This window comes from Tursiops truncatus, chromosome 2 (genome assembly GCF_011762595.2).
Source record: "Tursiops truncatus isolate mTurTru1 chromosome 2, mTurTru1.mat.Y, whole genome shotgun sequence".
Taxonomy (NCBI): Eukaryota; Metazoa; Chordata; class Mammalia; order Artiodactyla; family Delphinidae; genus Tursiops; species Tursiops truncatus.
Genome location: NC_047035.1, coordinates 46,538,591 through 46,554,504, shown reverse-complemented (window position 1 = coordinate 46,554,504; position 15,914 = coordinate 46,538,591). Strand labels below are relative to the sequence as shown.

The window sequence follows — 15,914 nt, the reverse complement described above, 5'->3', positions numbered from 1 at the left end:
ATGTAGGGATAAAATATATATATATTGAAATTTTTATTTTGAACTGCCGTCAAACCACTTAAATTTTTTAGTAACCAAAGTTTCAATTATTATAAATCAGTAGCACAGCATGAGTGGCTTGTTATATCACTGTGGAGAGAAAAACACTTTGTTAAGCTCGTTTCCAAGGAAATGAAACGCTTTTCAGACATGTCATTAACGCTCATAAAATTCCCCGAAGCCAAGTAGAGGGCAGATGTTATTTTTCTGAATGGTCACAGACCATCAATACAAGGAAATCTCAGTTAATTGTTTGAGTATTTAGTTGCTTATTTATACTTGGAGAAACCAATTTAAGACAGGAGACAGAGGTGGTCTGTATTACTAAAATACATATCAAACTACATAGAAGGAACCTATGGTTTATAAAAAAAAGTGAAGCCTACGTGGAGGATTAACCTATCACAAACAGAAGCAAAACACCAATGAAGTGGAAACTGTCTGCTCTTGTACATTCATGAAGCAAAGAGTCTTGAACCCCCCAAGACCCCTCCTGAGTTTGTACTAACCCAGAATTAACCTATCACAAACAGAAGCAAAACACCAATGAAGTGGAAACTGTCTACTCTTGTACATTCGTGAAGCAAAGAATCTTGAACCGCCCCCCCGAGACCCTTCCTGAGTTTGTACTAACGCAGAATTCATTTCCACACTGACCCAGAACATTGCCGGTGCCCCAAGATTCCACCGCTTTAACCACCACACACCACACTCTACACATCACACTCCCACTCATATTTCCAAATCCCATATTTCTCTGTATTCTCCCTGAATTGTTCTGCTTCATGATGGGATGTTTGGACCACTATTCTTATCCTCTTCCCATCACCACCAGTTTCTGGGAAATGACATCCCCAGCTCGCATGACCTAGTACTTCTGTCCTCACTCTTCATAGCATATCCATCTGCCTCTAATGTGCTTACCCCGCTTATAGGCTTGCAAGAGTTTCCCTGACCTACCCAAGAAAGGTAGAGATCATCTCAGATGCATAAAAGGCAGCAACAGTCAGGTCTTCATGGCTTTTTTGCCTATAGTAGTTAAGACTACAAATGAGCCTGTGGCGCCCTGAAAGACAATTCTGAATTCTGCAGTACGTTCATTCACAGAATCACTCGTTAAGTAAATACTTACTGAGCCGTGTTGGGTGATAAATTACCTCGACACATGGTAGCCTCCAAGTATACTAACAGGCAAGCTCTCCCAGGGGTCACAGAACAGAAAGCCTCTCAGACTACCTTAGGCTTGAATCACGTGGTTCATCAAGTGAATTTAAAACATGCAGTGAGAAGCAAGGTGAAAAGATATGGTGTCAGTTATCACACTTAGACTAGAGTGCAAGCAGGTGGAAGAAACCACACAACCGCAATTCTGGGTTCAGCCTTCCCCATGGATGCTATTGTTGTAAGGACCAGAGTTACGGATGGGCAAGAGGTGAAGGTGCCTGGGGTCAGGGGCACACACCTGCTCTATCAGAGCAGCTCCATCAGGCCATGGCTGTAGTTTGGCAATTAGCCTATTGAGATGCCATGGATTATACTGCACTTCTTTGGTTAAGGACACACAGGCCAAAAGCGGCATGTGAATGAATACCCAAATTAAGCCTTCATAAATATTCGGCACTTTGTGTGTATTTAGTGTGTTATGAATATTTTGTAGCTACTTGGTCCTTCAACTCCTCTCTATATTCATACACATATACTCTAATTAATTTATTTGTCGAACAGGCTACTCCAGGCTTAACATATTAATGAGTTTCATCCATTCCATTTGTTTTCTCCTATAGCGGAACTGAACATTCTCAAACAATATAGCAAAATGTACATTAGGAACAGCTACTGTGTCCCAAGGTCTGGGGGCAGGAAGAAGATGCACAGAGCAGAAAGTAAAGGCAGAGAGTGAGCACGGGGGGACATGGGCAGCAAAGACATCCTGGAGGGGTTGCTCTGTGAAGTAAGACTTAAAAGCTGGGCGGGACCTGCCCTGGGGAAGCAGAGGGTTTGGGCCTTCCAGACAGAAGAGGAACGACCAAGCAACTGCACTTAAGAGTGACCCAGCCTGATGCCTGCGGAAAACTAGAACATCATGTGCCAAGTGCAGAACGGGTGCATGGAAGGTGGGGCCGGAGAGGGGACAGGCAGGCCAGCAGGTGGAAGGTCTACATCAAGCTGGAGCTGGACAACGCTGGGGAGGAGATAGGCCGCCTCCTTTGAGGGCTGCAAGTGGACTCGGGGTCCCAGCCAGGACTGCGTGGTGGAGGCTCTGGGCATCACAGCCCGGGTTGCTGAGTGGTGAAAATCTAATGCGTTGCAGGTCAGGTGAGTAGGAGGCCAGTGGCTTCCGGGGAGCAGGTGGGGTACTGCTCAGCGGAGGCCCACTTCACCTCCACCTCTGTGCTGCAGCCAAGCCCTGTGGGCTCTGTTTGTCAGAACTGCCTCAGAGTAAATGAAACGGATTTCACCTCTTTCCCTTCCAGCCGCTGATGGACGATCTCACCCAGCGGTGGACAGCGTTCAACACTATGTCATTCCACATTACGATTCCTGTTTGGTTTCTTGGCGAACAGGGGGCTGACTCAGAGCTCAGTTTTGATTTCACAAAGGGGCCCCTTTGCTCCTCTCATGATGGATAAACAAACCCCCTTTCTGGGCCCTTTTTCAACCAGAGCTGATTAGGTTGTATTTATATTTGTGGTAAAAGGGTAAACATCCTCCAATTTCTTTAAATTTTCACTGATAGACTCAGAAAGATCTAGTCTAACTCCTAATGCCCAACCTATAACCTGGGAGCAGAGGGGAAGCTATAGGAAAGAAAGAAAACAAATATCTGTGAATTGTAAACTGTATGCTTCCTAGTTCTTCAAGCCAGCTTAAATTAATGGGCTGGGCTTCCCTGGTGGCGCAGTGATTGAGAGTCCATCTGCCGATGCAGAGGATGCGGGTTCGTGCTCCAGTCCGGGAGGATTCCACATGCCGAGGAGGGGCTGGGCCCGTGAGCCATGGCCGCTGAGCCTGTGCGTCCAGAGCCTGTGCGTCCGGAGCCTGTGCTCCGCAACGGGAGAGGCCACAACAGTGAGAGGCCCGCGTACCGCAAAAAAAAAAAAAAAAAATTACAATGGGCTGCTCCATTCTCTTATTCATTCACTCAGCAAACATTCTGTGAGTCCTTAATGTGTAGGCAGCACACACGTTTCACACAGTGATTCAACATCAGGCCCAGGTAGCGTTCATATGACACAGTTTAACTTATAAGTCAGAGATGGATTTTTCCCTAAATTAATAACGCTTAAGTTTCCAGGCCCCTCCCTTGAACAGGTATTTTCCAAGACCCTGGGAGAGGACTTAGCAAAGAGTTTACATAGTTGTGTGTTTTATGAAACATGCAAATGTATAATATTTTAACTGCATTGGCTTAAGCCCCATTTTATATTTCCATTTTGGCCTTCCTTCAGCCACACTTCCCCTCGAGCTGGATGGCTTTGGAGTGGCTACAGGCATTTTGGGGTTCTGGCTAAGAAGTTAAATTGGGGGTACATTTGTGTTTAGCAGGATGTATGTATGTGGATCACAGTCATTTACCACGGATAGTTAAGTCAGTATTAACCATCCCTGTACAGGACCTAATCCCAGGAATGCTCTTCCATCACTGTGCTGACTTGCCCTGCATCAGGACCAAGGTACAGGGCCAAAGGTCACATCACGATCTGAATGTGTCCTACTGAACCCCGTACCCAAGTATGTGGGTAACAGGAGAAACAAGGTTTGACATGGAAGGAGCCAGAAGTTAGTCTGCCTTTTCCAGTCATCAGATGTGTAAAACTGGCTCCTTTGGTTGGGGACCCCAACTTTTTGGTTTGGGGAGGAGACACAGAAAGGTCCACAGGATGAATCACTACCTAGGTATGCCTGGCCTACCCTGGGAGTGCTAGAAAGCCAGGGGTAATGTGGGCCTAGGTGAAAGGAAGGAAGGAAGCATTGAATGCAGAGGGGGTGGAGACAGACAGGAAAAGACGGCTTTGTCACCTGGAAGAATTGTATGACTTGCGGAACTAAGTGACACAATGTAGCCTTGGTGTGTAGGGTTCTCTTTGGTCCTAAAATAGGATTCACGACACAAAATTATGCCCAGCAGTTGGAGCCACGTGAATACAGGGTAATACTGCAGACTGTCAGATCCTACCTTGGTGATCGTTTGTATCTGCAGCCTTGAGTTATTTATATAAGGGTCTTACTTCCTTGGCTCTGAAACCAGAAAAAAAGGTCTCTGACCTCAATTCCAGAGTAGTGTTGCCTGAATGCCACAGCTTACTTTCACGAGCGAGTCTCTGAAAGTGTGTCTACAGTTTTACTGACAAAGTACCCACCTCTGCCTGCCCCAGAGGCATCTATCTTCCTGTTCCGGATACATTAACACGCAGTCCTCCGCTCAGTCCCAGCCTGGAGCCCTCTCCCTCCATCAGAAGATAAACTAGGCTCACCACACGGCAATACCAAGTTTCCAGGCTACTCCGGAAAGTTGAGTCCATCTGTGCCTCAAGTACCTTGGGTTTCTAGCGCACCATCAGCCAACAGCTGCAGGCTCCCCTACGCATGGTGGGAAAACGTGATTCATGGAGCTATAACGTATATGCTTCAGAGGTCTAAGCGAAACATAACCTAGAAGCTTTTGTAGTAATAAGTGTGAAGTACAATCTAGGAGACTCAAGACATAAAAAGCATAAAATCATCAGTCTCTGTAGATGATTGTCCTAGACGGATCATGATGCTTGATGGAGTTTCTACCACATCTTCAGTCCCAATCTGATGGACAATGCTCCTGCAAGCAGTTCTTTACACACAAATCAGTGTCACTTGGGATGGGATGCTTTGGGCAGAAAATCTGATTTGATTAGTTTAAACAATAAGGAACTAATTACCTCACACAACGAGTCAAAGAGTAATTCAGCCGCTCAAAGATTTTTTTCCACCCTACCATCCTCCGTGTGGTGTGACCTTCCAGCTCGGCTCCCCCTTATGGTGTCAAGATGCTACTGCAGCTTCAGATAATACATGTCGAAGGCCTTGTCTGGAGGGCAGAAAGGGCCTGCTTCCTCTCACATGTGGCTTTTTAAAAAGTCAGGTTTATGAATATAAGTTACATACAGTAAAATTCACCATATAAGTGTATATTTTGATGAGTTTGACAAAGGTGTACAGCCACGTAGCAATCAAGGGGTAGGACATTTCCATCAGGCCGAAAAGCTCCCTCACGTCTGCTTGGAGTCAGTCTTCTCCCACCACCCCAGCAGCTGGCAACCACTAATCTGAATTCAGTCCCTATAATTTGCCTTTGCACGGATGTCAGATAAATGGAATCATACATGAGAGTAGCCATGTGTGTCCAGCTTCTTACACTTAAGCACGATGCATTTGTGGTCCATCCGTGTTGTTGCGTATCTCAGTAGTTTGTTCTATTACTGAGCGGTACTCCATTGTATAGATATACCATGATTTGTCTACCCGTTCATGGACAAACATGGACATTTGGGCCGTTTCCAATTTTATCTATAATGAATAAAGATGCTGTAAACATTCACAGACAGGTCTGTGTGGATGTACGTTTTCATTTCCCTCAAGTAAATTCTTAGGAGTGGGATTGCTGGGTTGGGAAGTTAACGCACATCATTTTTTTTTTTTTTTTACAATGTTTTGTTTTGTTTTAAATGAAAGCTTCTTTCTGTGTTTATTTATTTATTTTTGGCTGTGTTGGGTCTTCGTTTCTGTGCAAGGGCTTTCTCTAGTTGCGGCGAGCGGGGGCCACTCTTCATCGCGGTGCACGGGCCTCTCACTATTGCGGCCTCTCTTGTTGTGGAGCACAAGCTCCAGACGCGCAGGCTCAGTAGTTGTGGCTCACGGGCCTAGTTACTCCATGGCATGTGGGATCTTCCCAGACCAGGGCTCGAACCTGTGTCCCCTGCATTGGCAGGCAGATTCTCAACCACTGAGCCACCAGGGAAGCCCTCATCTTTTTTTTTTTTTTTCTTTGCGGTATGCGAGCCTCTCACTGTTGTGGCCTCTCCCGTTGCGGAGCACAGGCTCCGGACACGCAGGCCCAGTGGCCATGGCTCACAGGCCCAGCCGCTCCGCAGCATGTGGGATCTTCCCGGACCGGGGCACGAACCCGTGTCCCCTGCATCGGCAGGCGGACTCTCAACCACTGCGCCACCAGGGAAGCCCAACACACATCATCTTTTAAGAGCAAGAAAACTTTCCCCAGAAGTTCCTCTGTGTTTGTTGGGTCCCGAGCCCCTGCCTAAACCAATCTTGGGCAGAAGGAACAGAAAAAAATGAACCAAAATCCACTCTCATGGCTATACAGGAAGGACAATCTCCCCTGGTCATATAGCTTCCTATGGAAACAAAATCTAGCCTCTTCCAGCAGGAAAAAAGAGAAAAATAGGTTTGCACCAGTGACCAGTAGAGACCCACCCAAGAAACACCCTAACTCTGGACTTCTTGTATTAGATAATTAATTCCTTATTTTGAAAGCCACTTGAATCAGATTTTCTGCTGAAAGCACCCTGAATGACCCATGTGTGGCTGCCTGCAGCAGTTTTACCCATCAGAGGCAGACTGCCATGACTGATACCTGGTAACCTTGGGGTCCTGGCCACAGCTGATTGGACCACAAGCTGGTCAATGGCCCACGAGAGGCTCACTGAGGTGTTCCCCTCTAGATCTGGCAGAACCAATCACATAGTCTCTGGGAGAGTTTGAGCTCAAGACAGAGGAAAAGAGACAGTAAGTAGAAGAAGAAGGGCAGCAGAATCAGACATAGAGAACTCAAGCAGAAAGGATGAAGGAAGGAGAGTAGAGGGATGCCACGTCAGAGTGAGACAGTGATCCAGAGGGATGACAGAAGCAGCCGCAGAGATTAGCAGAACCCTCTGTACGACTCAGTCATCAGATGAGGGAACACTGGCCATCACTTCCAGGAGAGGGTAAGATGCCACTGCCACAGCTTCAGGGGATCTGGAAGAGTTCTCTGTTTTTGCTGAGACTGCTGAGATGATTGCCAGTCTTTTTTTTTTTTTTTTTTGCGGTACGCGGGCCTCTCACTGTTGTGGCCTCTCCCGTTGCAGAGCACAGGCTCCGGACGGGCAAGCCTAGCGGCCATGGCTCACGGGCCCAGCCACTCCGCGGCATGTGGGATCTTCCCGGACCGGGGCACGAACCCGCGTCCCCTGCATCGGCAGGCGGACTCTCAACCACTGCGCCACCACGGAAGCTCAGCCCTTTTTTTTTTAATGATGTCAGGATGTATCCACCTCTGCACTGTGGGGTTGGTATTCTGAATGCCCATTTAACAAGAAAAACAGGAACTCTTTTTTTCCTTATGAATTGCTTTCCTGAATCTCCTATATGTGTTTCATCTATTCTCCCTGGCTGTGTGTGTTTTTGTGTGTGGAAAAAGCAAAGCTTAAATGTCAGAAGGAAGGGATCACATTCCCCATCCTCTTGCCAACCAAGAGCACATTTACTAGTCTCTTCCCTCCATTAAATGTTAAATGATGTTTATGAAGCACCCACATGGGCCTGGAGCTTTTCTCAGTGCTCAAGGTTGCCAGGTGGTCAACATAATGGCATTACCCTTTATTTGAACTCTCTACTCTGGTGTTCTTGGAGGCCCTGCAGGAACACGAGCAGACTCAAATTTAAAGTGAGAACCAAGAAGGGGGATAGATACGACACATGAGGAGTGGTCCCGATTCTCAAGCAGGTACATCAGTGGGCCGTGCCTGGTCAGTTTCACCTTATCAGTGCTGTCCAACTGCTGTCCTCAACTTCTCTTGTCATCCTCTACCCTGCCTGAGCCCTCTGCCCCTTACCGTCCACAGGAAGATTTGACAACCCAGCAAGTGTCGAAAGGGTATCAAAATAGATCAACTTTTCCTATGAGAATCTCACAGATGGAGTGACCAGACTCACTGACTAGATATCGGGGTTCGTGATTATACAGTGGGGAAGTGCATCTTAAACCAGAGCTAGCCTGAAAATCTAGATCATACGGTCGCTACAACTGCTAACCAGGTAAATATAAAAATGGGCATTTCATCCTAACACGAGGAAAAGAGATACGCTTCTTTAAAGATGAACTGTGTCCTTTATTTTGTGTCCAAACCTGCAATCTTTCAACATCTTGTTCGACGTAACAATAGCTATGTAAACTCAGGGTGGGTAATTACCTTCCTATCATCACCAGGAACTGGGATATGTAACATGCAAAAGTAGACTGTAACATCCTCCTACTAGAAAAGCATCCACTCCAGGAAAGCACAGAGACTCCTTCACAGAAACCCATCTGCAAAGCAGGCAGGAAGGAGGAGGAGGGAGGGGAAGCTTGTGCGCCACCAGACTCTTGCCCTCCTCTGTCTTGGAGTCTTCTGCTCCGGTTCAGGAGAACGCTTTCAGGCCAGCAATGATGAATCTGACGCCACGTGAATGAGATTTGCAGGTGTGAGTGGGAGGCTGCCGGGGCAAACCCGGATGAATGGGAATGTGGGGAGAGGAGGGTTTCTGGGACAGAAGCAGAAGCAAAGGTTGTGCTTGAATGAGCAAAAATAGGACAGATGCCTCTTCTTGAGGGAGGGTAGATGGGTCGTCCCAAGAGGCAACTTGAGGGCTCTGAGCTGTACAACCTCAGTGCTGCTGTCCGGGAAGGATGAAACCAAGTGGGAGACGGCTTCAGCAGACACTGAGAGTCAGAATTGTCTGATGGCTTGGAAAGTCTGCCAAGCCCACTGGGGCCACCTCCACAGTAGCTCAGGCTAGGCAGCAGTCCTGATAGGTCAACCCCCATGAAAGCAGATGACTGGGTAAGTCAAGGGCACAGTGCCTGCCACATAGTAGGCACTAAGTAAATAGTTACTGAATGAATGAATGAGTGGGTGGATGAGCCAATGTAAGCTTCAGAGCCAATCATTTGGTCCAGGAACTGTATTGATTCATTCATTAGTTCATGCAGTACATATATTTTGAGTGTCCCCTCTATGTCTTGAACTATGTAGCAGTTCATGATAGAAAAGGTCTGCCTTCCAAAGCTTCTAGTGGGGAGACAGAGACAAATAAATACACGAGCAAATATATAATAAGATAATTTATAAGCAAAGGCAAATGCTATAGAGAAACTAAAATGTAGTGTTAGACTAGAGCAGAGGTCAGCAAACTTTTTCTGTCAAGGGCTAGAGAGAAAATACTTTAGGTTTTGTAGACCAAATACTCTCTCTTAAAACAACTCAACTCTGCCATTGTAGCCTGAAGGCCCCTGTGGACAATATGTAAATGACAAGCATGGCTATGTTCAAATAAATCTCTATGGACACTGAAATTCGAATTTCACATAATTTTTATGTCGCAAAAATGTTTTTTTTCAACCATGTAAAAATGTAAAAACTATTCTTGGCTCTCAGGCCATATAAAAACAGGTTGATGGCCAGATCTGGCCCCCAGGACATAGTTTGCAGGCCCCTGGAATAGAGTGACGGGGTGGGAGGGCCTGCTGGGAAGGTGACATTTGAGCCTAGACTAGCATGGGGAGAAAGAACCAGCCATGCAAAGAGGAGGGAAGAACATTCCAGGCACAAGGAGGCATGGTGCAAAGGTGCGTGCGTGTATATATACACACAAACACACATCCACAGTACTATCCACCACAGACAGTTGTTGAATAGTGGTGAGAGAAAACGGATGTAGAAACGTCTGTGTCCCCACCTGACCATGATTTGGGGATGAAGGCTGTCCCGGTCTCTGTGCTCATCAGCCAGGTGTGCAGCTTCACACTTTGACGGACTGGCATGTCTCCGCACAAAACAGATTCTGACTTTACTGGCCCTGGTTTCTCTTCTGCATATTTCCTCATTGTTCAAGATTAGTCATTAGATTTTTAACAACAGCATCTTTCTGGAAAATCTGTGGGAGAAGCAGCTCACAAAATGAGGTTGTGCTTGTTTGTTTTGTTTTGTTCAGGGTTTACAACTTTTTGAGTGTTACGGATTGATTCCTGGATTCTAACCAACGTCAATCATCCTGGTGCCTTTCACATGAGTGTATGGACATAATCTCACTAAATACAAATTATCGGAAGTCTTCTGGAATTGTGTATGCAAAGGGAAAAATGGACAACTCCATCCATCAACCACGCACCGTGACAGCCGTGGCTACCATCAAAAACTAGGCGAAGCAGGTTCTTGGAAGCCCCTGCTGTACCTTCTCCAACCCCTACTAAGTAGGGATAGAGTAAGAGGGTGTGATGGAGAGAAACAGCCAGCCCCAGGTGAAAGGAACTTGTCTTTGAAGCATATTGTTTTGATTCTTTGGCTTCCGGCCCCTACAGCCTTTGGACTTGAGTCAATTCCTGTTCTTGTGGAAGCTACCCAGGTTCATACTTTCCCCCTCCGTATGTGGACTTTTACTTTGTCAATTAACATTTCTTGCACAGAATTAAGGCACAGAATAGCATCTCAATCCTTCATATCCCCAACTGGGGGGCAAAGCAACTCAGCAGTTTTCAAGTCCTGGCAGCATCAAAAGAGCATCTGCAATCAATTACCACCTTTTCTCCCCCTGTTTCTCACCATCCGTTGCTTAAAAATGGCTAACTTATTTTTTTCCCTCATATCCTTGTAAAAACACATGCACACACCAACACACACATGGCTCCCAGGCTGAGATCACAAGTGCCAAAGCTCAGCCTGGAGAGAACGTTTATGACTGGGTTATACATCCCCGAAAATAGGGGTTTATAATGGAAACACTGACAGATCATTAACTATAATAGCATAAACCGAGGCACAGAATTTTCACGTTGTCTCCATTTTGTTTGTGTCAGCAGGATTTCCAGGCCCAGAATCTGGTTGGAGCTCATGAGCTGTGCCCAAATGTGTGAGGCAAATCTGAGGGCAAGAGGACAGCCCGGAGAAAATGGCTCAGGACATGCAGAGTCTTCAGGTGCAGAATATTCTGTGATGTTTGGATTCAGAAATGATCACAGGAATCTCAGCATGGAGAAGACAACCATCTGGGCTGGAAGCTTAAATCCCTGTCAGCCACTCATCTCCAATGACCAATTGCTCCTTGCCCCAGGCATGACTTTTACTGATATAAAGAAGCAATTTAGAGCAACTAGCTAGTTAGCTGATAGATGGAAACTATCCCCAGCAAGGTCTCCATTCTAGTTTTTGTGCTCTCCTAGGAAGAGACGCATCCACCAACTTACCACCAATGCTTAGAACATTGCCTGACACACAGTAGATGCTGCACGCATAACTGGATGGGTCCATGAGCTAATGAAGGAATTAACAGAGCTCTTTCGGCCTCACTCAGGTTTCTCACGTGTGAACGAGGGGGTTCAATACCAACAGTGGTTCTCCACTCTGGCTGCACACTGGAATAACACTAAATCACTTTACAAACATACTAACACCTGGACCCTACCCCCGACCAAATAAGTCAGAATCTCTAGACATGTGGCTTGAGCAGCAATAGTTAGAAAAACACCCCAGGTGGTTCTAATGTAGACTAGATGATTCTAAAATTCCTTTCTGTGTTTTTAATTCTAACTAATTTGGGTCATGAAATTCAAGGCCTAGAACTTGTCTCTCCTCAGCTCAGAGAGGTAAAAGGAACAGGAGTGAAATGACATTGAGAAATTATAGTTAGGAAATAATGACCATTTATTGGACTCCTTGGTGCTAGGCACTGCGTATTGCATACTATTATCTCCAGCCCCTCTGACAGGTGGCCTCATCCCAGCTTCCCTGTTTTTCAGATGAGGAACCTGGGGTTCAGAGAAGCAAAGTGAATTATCCAGAGATAAGGAGTTATCCAGGGAGAGGCTGACCTCCTCAGCTGCCGTGGGGCGTTGTCAGTTCCTTTTCAGAATTAAAGGGTGTTCAGCATCCGGCAGAGATTTTATGTTCAGGCAGAGTGTTGGAAGAAAGAGAAGTGAGAACTTCAAGACACACCACACAAAACTGTGAGGTTTGGGGAGAAGGAATTCCCTCCCACCCCTGCGCCCCTCCAAAGTGAAAAAGGACAAGCTCGCGCTCCCCCAGGCCTGGGCCAGCTGTCAGAGATGAGCCCTGATAAAGGCCCTGGGCCTCCTCCTTGAATTCCTTTGTTCCAGAACCTATCCCATTAGAAAAAGGTCACACATCTTTGGCCCCTTTTAATTTCAGGGGTGGAGAGGTAAAAGCCCAGTCGGGGAAACATGTGCAATTATGAGCAATTACTTAAACGGCTTTCAGACAAGCCTTGGCCCTCCACCAGCGGGCACAGGGGCCGGCGTCTGCGTTTTGTAGGCGAGAAGGAGCGAGGGTGGGAAGGTGGGGACGGGGGAGGGGAGACAGCAAAGCCTTTTGTCACTGGGCTACAAAAAAACCCCATTGGTATTTCCTGCCACCGGACTAGCTGACACTAACCAGCCCTGCGCAGGGGAACTATTCACTTAAAAGTCATCGTTTCCTTTACTTATCTGCCTCTAAAGAAACAAATCTATTAGCAGCAAGAAATCACTCCAGCGGCTTCAACTAAGTGCTTCCCCTGCTGAAAATGCCAAAGCCCTCCTGCCTTCAGCTCCGGCCGGCCATCCCCTGGCCTCCGCTCCTCCCAGGCAGCAGCTCCGAGCTGGCCCGTGTCAGGGCGTCTCTGGCCACTACAGATAACAAGGGCCATTACGTTCCAAATCCTTCCCCAACCTCCTCCCCTCCCTTCCGCCAAAATCCCAAACCCAATTTCTCCCTGGCAGATCAAAGGCCGCCCAAGCTACAGGAGAGCTCACTTGATCAATAAACTCTTGACATGGGAATAAACAGAAGGATACAATATTCTCCTTCAGGATTTATTTTGTCCATGGAATAGCAGTGGCTTGCTATGCCTTTCCTTTTGAGAACCATGGAGATTCGGTGTTAAAACTCAAAATAGTTTACTCCTGAATGAAAAATCAAAAATGCCCAGATCGCCCGAAAACACTTTTTCAGTGTTTGTTGGCCTTAAACATACAAACTGTTAGGGGAAGACTAGATCTTTCAAAAGCAAACTTTCCTTCCACTCCAACTCGGTTTGCAAAAGTTTACTGTAGAGCTACCTAAGCAAGGCAATCTCATTTTGATAATTAACTTTGCAATTTAGGAAGTATGATAAAAATTAATATGCATCTCTCACTGTTCGTCCTAAAGAATTCAAAATTACTTCCCAGACAACGATCTGAAACGGTAGATGAAAAAGTACAGCAGCAAACCCCAGAAAAGTTGAATCCAGGACGCTGTGCATTTGGGACATACCGATTGTTTTTAAACTCTTGAGAATATTTATTTAAAAAATCAGTTCATTGATTCCTGTATCACTCTCCTATGGCTGTTTCTTTGATACTGAAATCCTTAACCCGCGAAACTGGAGGAGAGAGAATTTCAGCTGAGTTGCTAAAATAGTCCAGGGAACTCATCTGGAATCTAGCTATCTAGATTGCCCCATTAACTACCATGTTATGTTTACTCACACATGCTTTCATATGTATATCACATATGTATTTCACATGTATATCACAATTTTTAGAAATAAAGCCTTGCATCTTCCTCCTTTGTAAGATATATAAACGCATACTTAGATCAATACGAGCTTTTCATTAGTTAGTACGGAAAATGCTCCCCAAAGATCACTGAGGCATATTAAACCACTCTAACTTAGGATCCAGATAAGAGAGAGCAAAGTAGATCAGGAACATAGGCCAGAAGACGAGGAAAAGGAGGGGGAAAATGGTGTCTTGTGACACAATGACAGTTACAGCTTAAGCCCAGAATATAGACAACAGGGTGTGTCAGCTTTACATTTATAGCCCACAGGAAGAATAGAAACTCCTTGCCAACCTGTTTGTATATTTCCTCCTACAGCATGACTTCAGATTGATAACTACCATTTACTGAGATCTCACATTTACCAGGCGAAGAGCGAATCACTTGACAAACTCTACATGATTTCCTTTATTCCTCACAAGAGTCCTATGAAATAGGTACCATTTGCCAGATGAGGTATAGGGTCCTAAAGAGGTTAACTGTCTTCCCCAGGGTCACATGGAAGCGATCGGAAATGCTGATATTTGAATGGGGGCATCTGACTTCAGAGCTGCCACGTGAACTGCCAACCTGAGACAAAAATGTCTGCAGCTTCCCTCCCAGCCCAGCACTAAGAATTTCAATCAAGAGGCGGTAGCCTTTCTCTTCTATAAAATCGTCCTCAGTCTTCTCCATCCAAACTTTTATATGATCAAACAGTGTTTATTTTATTCATGGATATGTTTACATTGCCTTTCTCCAAGTACATTATTTTTGAAACACTTTCCCCTTATTCTCACATTTCTGCCAATTAAGTCAGGAGAAAATCAATATTTCATGGAGGAGAGAAGGAATCATAAAGTACATTGGTGGGGACCTAGAAACAGGTCTACCGATTCCATGTACCTTCCCCTTTAGTCTTGTGACCTTCAGGAAACACATCATTTACATTAATTTCATTAGTTTTCAAGTGTAACATTTTAAAGAAGCCTGGCATGATTTATTGATGTCTGTCCCCCGGCAGGAGTATTTTTCTCTTTCTCCTCTTAGCACAATGATTTGCCCTCCCCTTTAGAGGGGCGGTGGGTAAGTCTTTTGTTCTATGAAGGTAACGTGCAGCTGTCCGGACCCTGTGTTCAATGGCTACTTTGCCAGCCCTCTCAAGTAGCTTTACCATGAAAGTTCAGGGTCAAACAGCCTTTGGATGGACGTATACTGTACCGCTCAGCAAACTCACCCAGAATGGCCTGCCTGCCTGAACACAGAACTTGGCATCCTTGGCCTCAAAGGGTTCAGCACCACGGGTCCACCTCGTGGGAAAAATGTCTCTGAGCCAAACCATACAAAGCCAAAGTGGTGGGGGGTAGGGGAGGAAGACCAAGCCAGCCAAAAGAGAAACATGTTTCCCCAGTCAAGGAAATCAGCCGGGTGAGGCCAAAGTGGGACAACGGGGCAGGGGCTAGAAGCTCCAGTGGCACCCATGGCGGATAACAGCCTCACGGAGCCTCTCATCTTGAGGAATATGTCTGGGCTTTGCCGGCTTCTTGGTGCCCTGGTTCATCCCTAAGGAGCGATCATCACCATGGTAGTGACCTGTTCAGTTTGCTGCTATCTCTTTTGGCTGATTGCGGTTCTGGCCCAAGTCAACCCTCTCTTTGGACCAGAGTTGAAAGACGAAACCATTTGGTATCTCAAGCATCTTTGGCCTTGAGGGACAAGACTCCCTCTCCAGTGCTCAGCCACTGACGTCATGAAGAGAATTCCTCTAGATGCAAAAGCACCTCCAAACCCAGACCACCTTCTTGGGCTCACCTATTTTGGCCATCAGTTGCCTTAAACATTCACACCATATTTGCATATCTTATTCTATAATGAAGTATTTTTTCCTACCGTCTTTTTTACACTTTGAAAGATTATGTACCTCCTTAACCTAAAGTGTGTCGACTCCGTAATATGTTTACACAGTCTCCTGAGGTAGAAAGTGCTCCTCCTCTGAGAAACGTGTTACTCTCTCCTTGGAATCTATGGATTTGAAGACAAATCCATAGATTCCTGCCACAAGACAAATTAAGGCTCCAGTGGGAGAGTGAATAAGGGAACATGTTCCGAGGGAAGATGTGACCCAACAGATACACAAAAGTATATTCTCAGGATGAATCTTATTTCTGCCCTCTTTTGGAATAACTTATTTTTCTGCTTCCTATGAAAAAAAGAAAAGAAAATCAAATTAGTTCCCTGCCCTCAATAATATATAATTTGAAGAAGGTCTTGCAATGTGCTGAGATTTACGTT

General features: G+C 45.9%; 1 pseudogene; it reads left to right on the top strand.

Moving 5' to 3' along the window:
- The first annotated feature begins 15,102 nt into the window (after nucleotides 1-15,102).
- On the top strand, nucleotides 15,103-15,333 carry LOC101321862 (V-type proton ATPase subunit e 1 pseudogene; annotated as a pseudogene).
- Nucleotides 15,334-15,914: the final 581 nt, after the last annotated feature.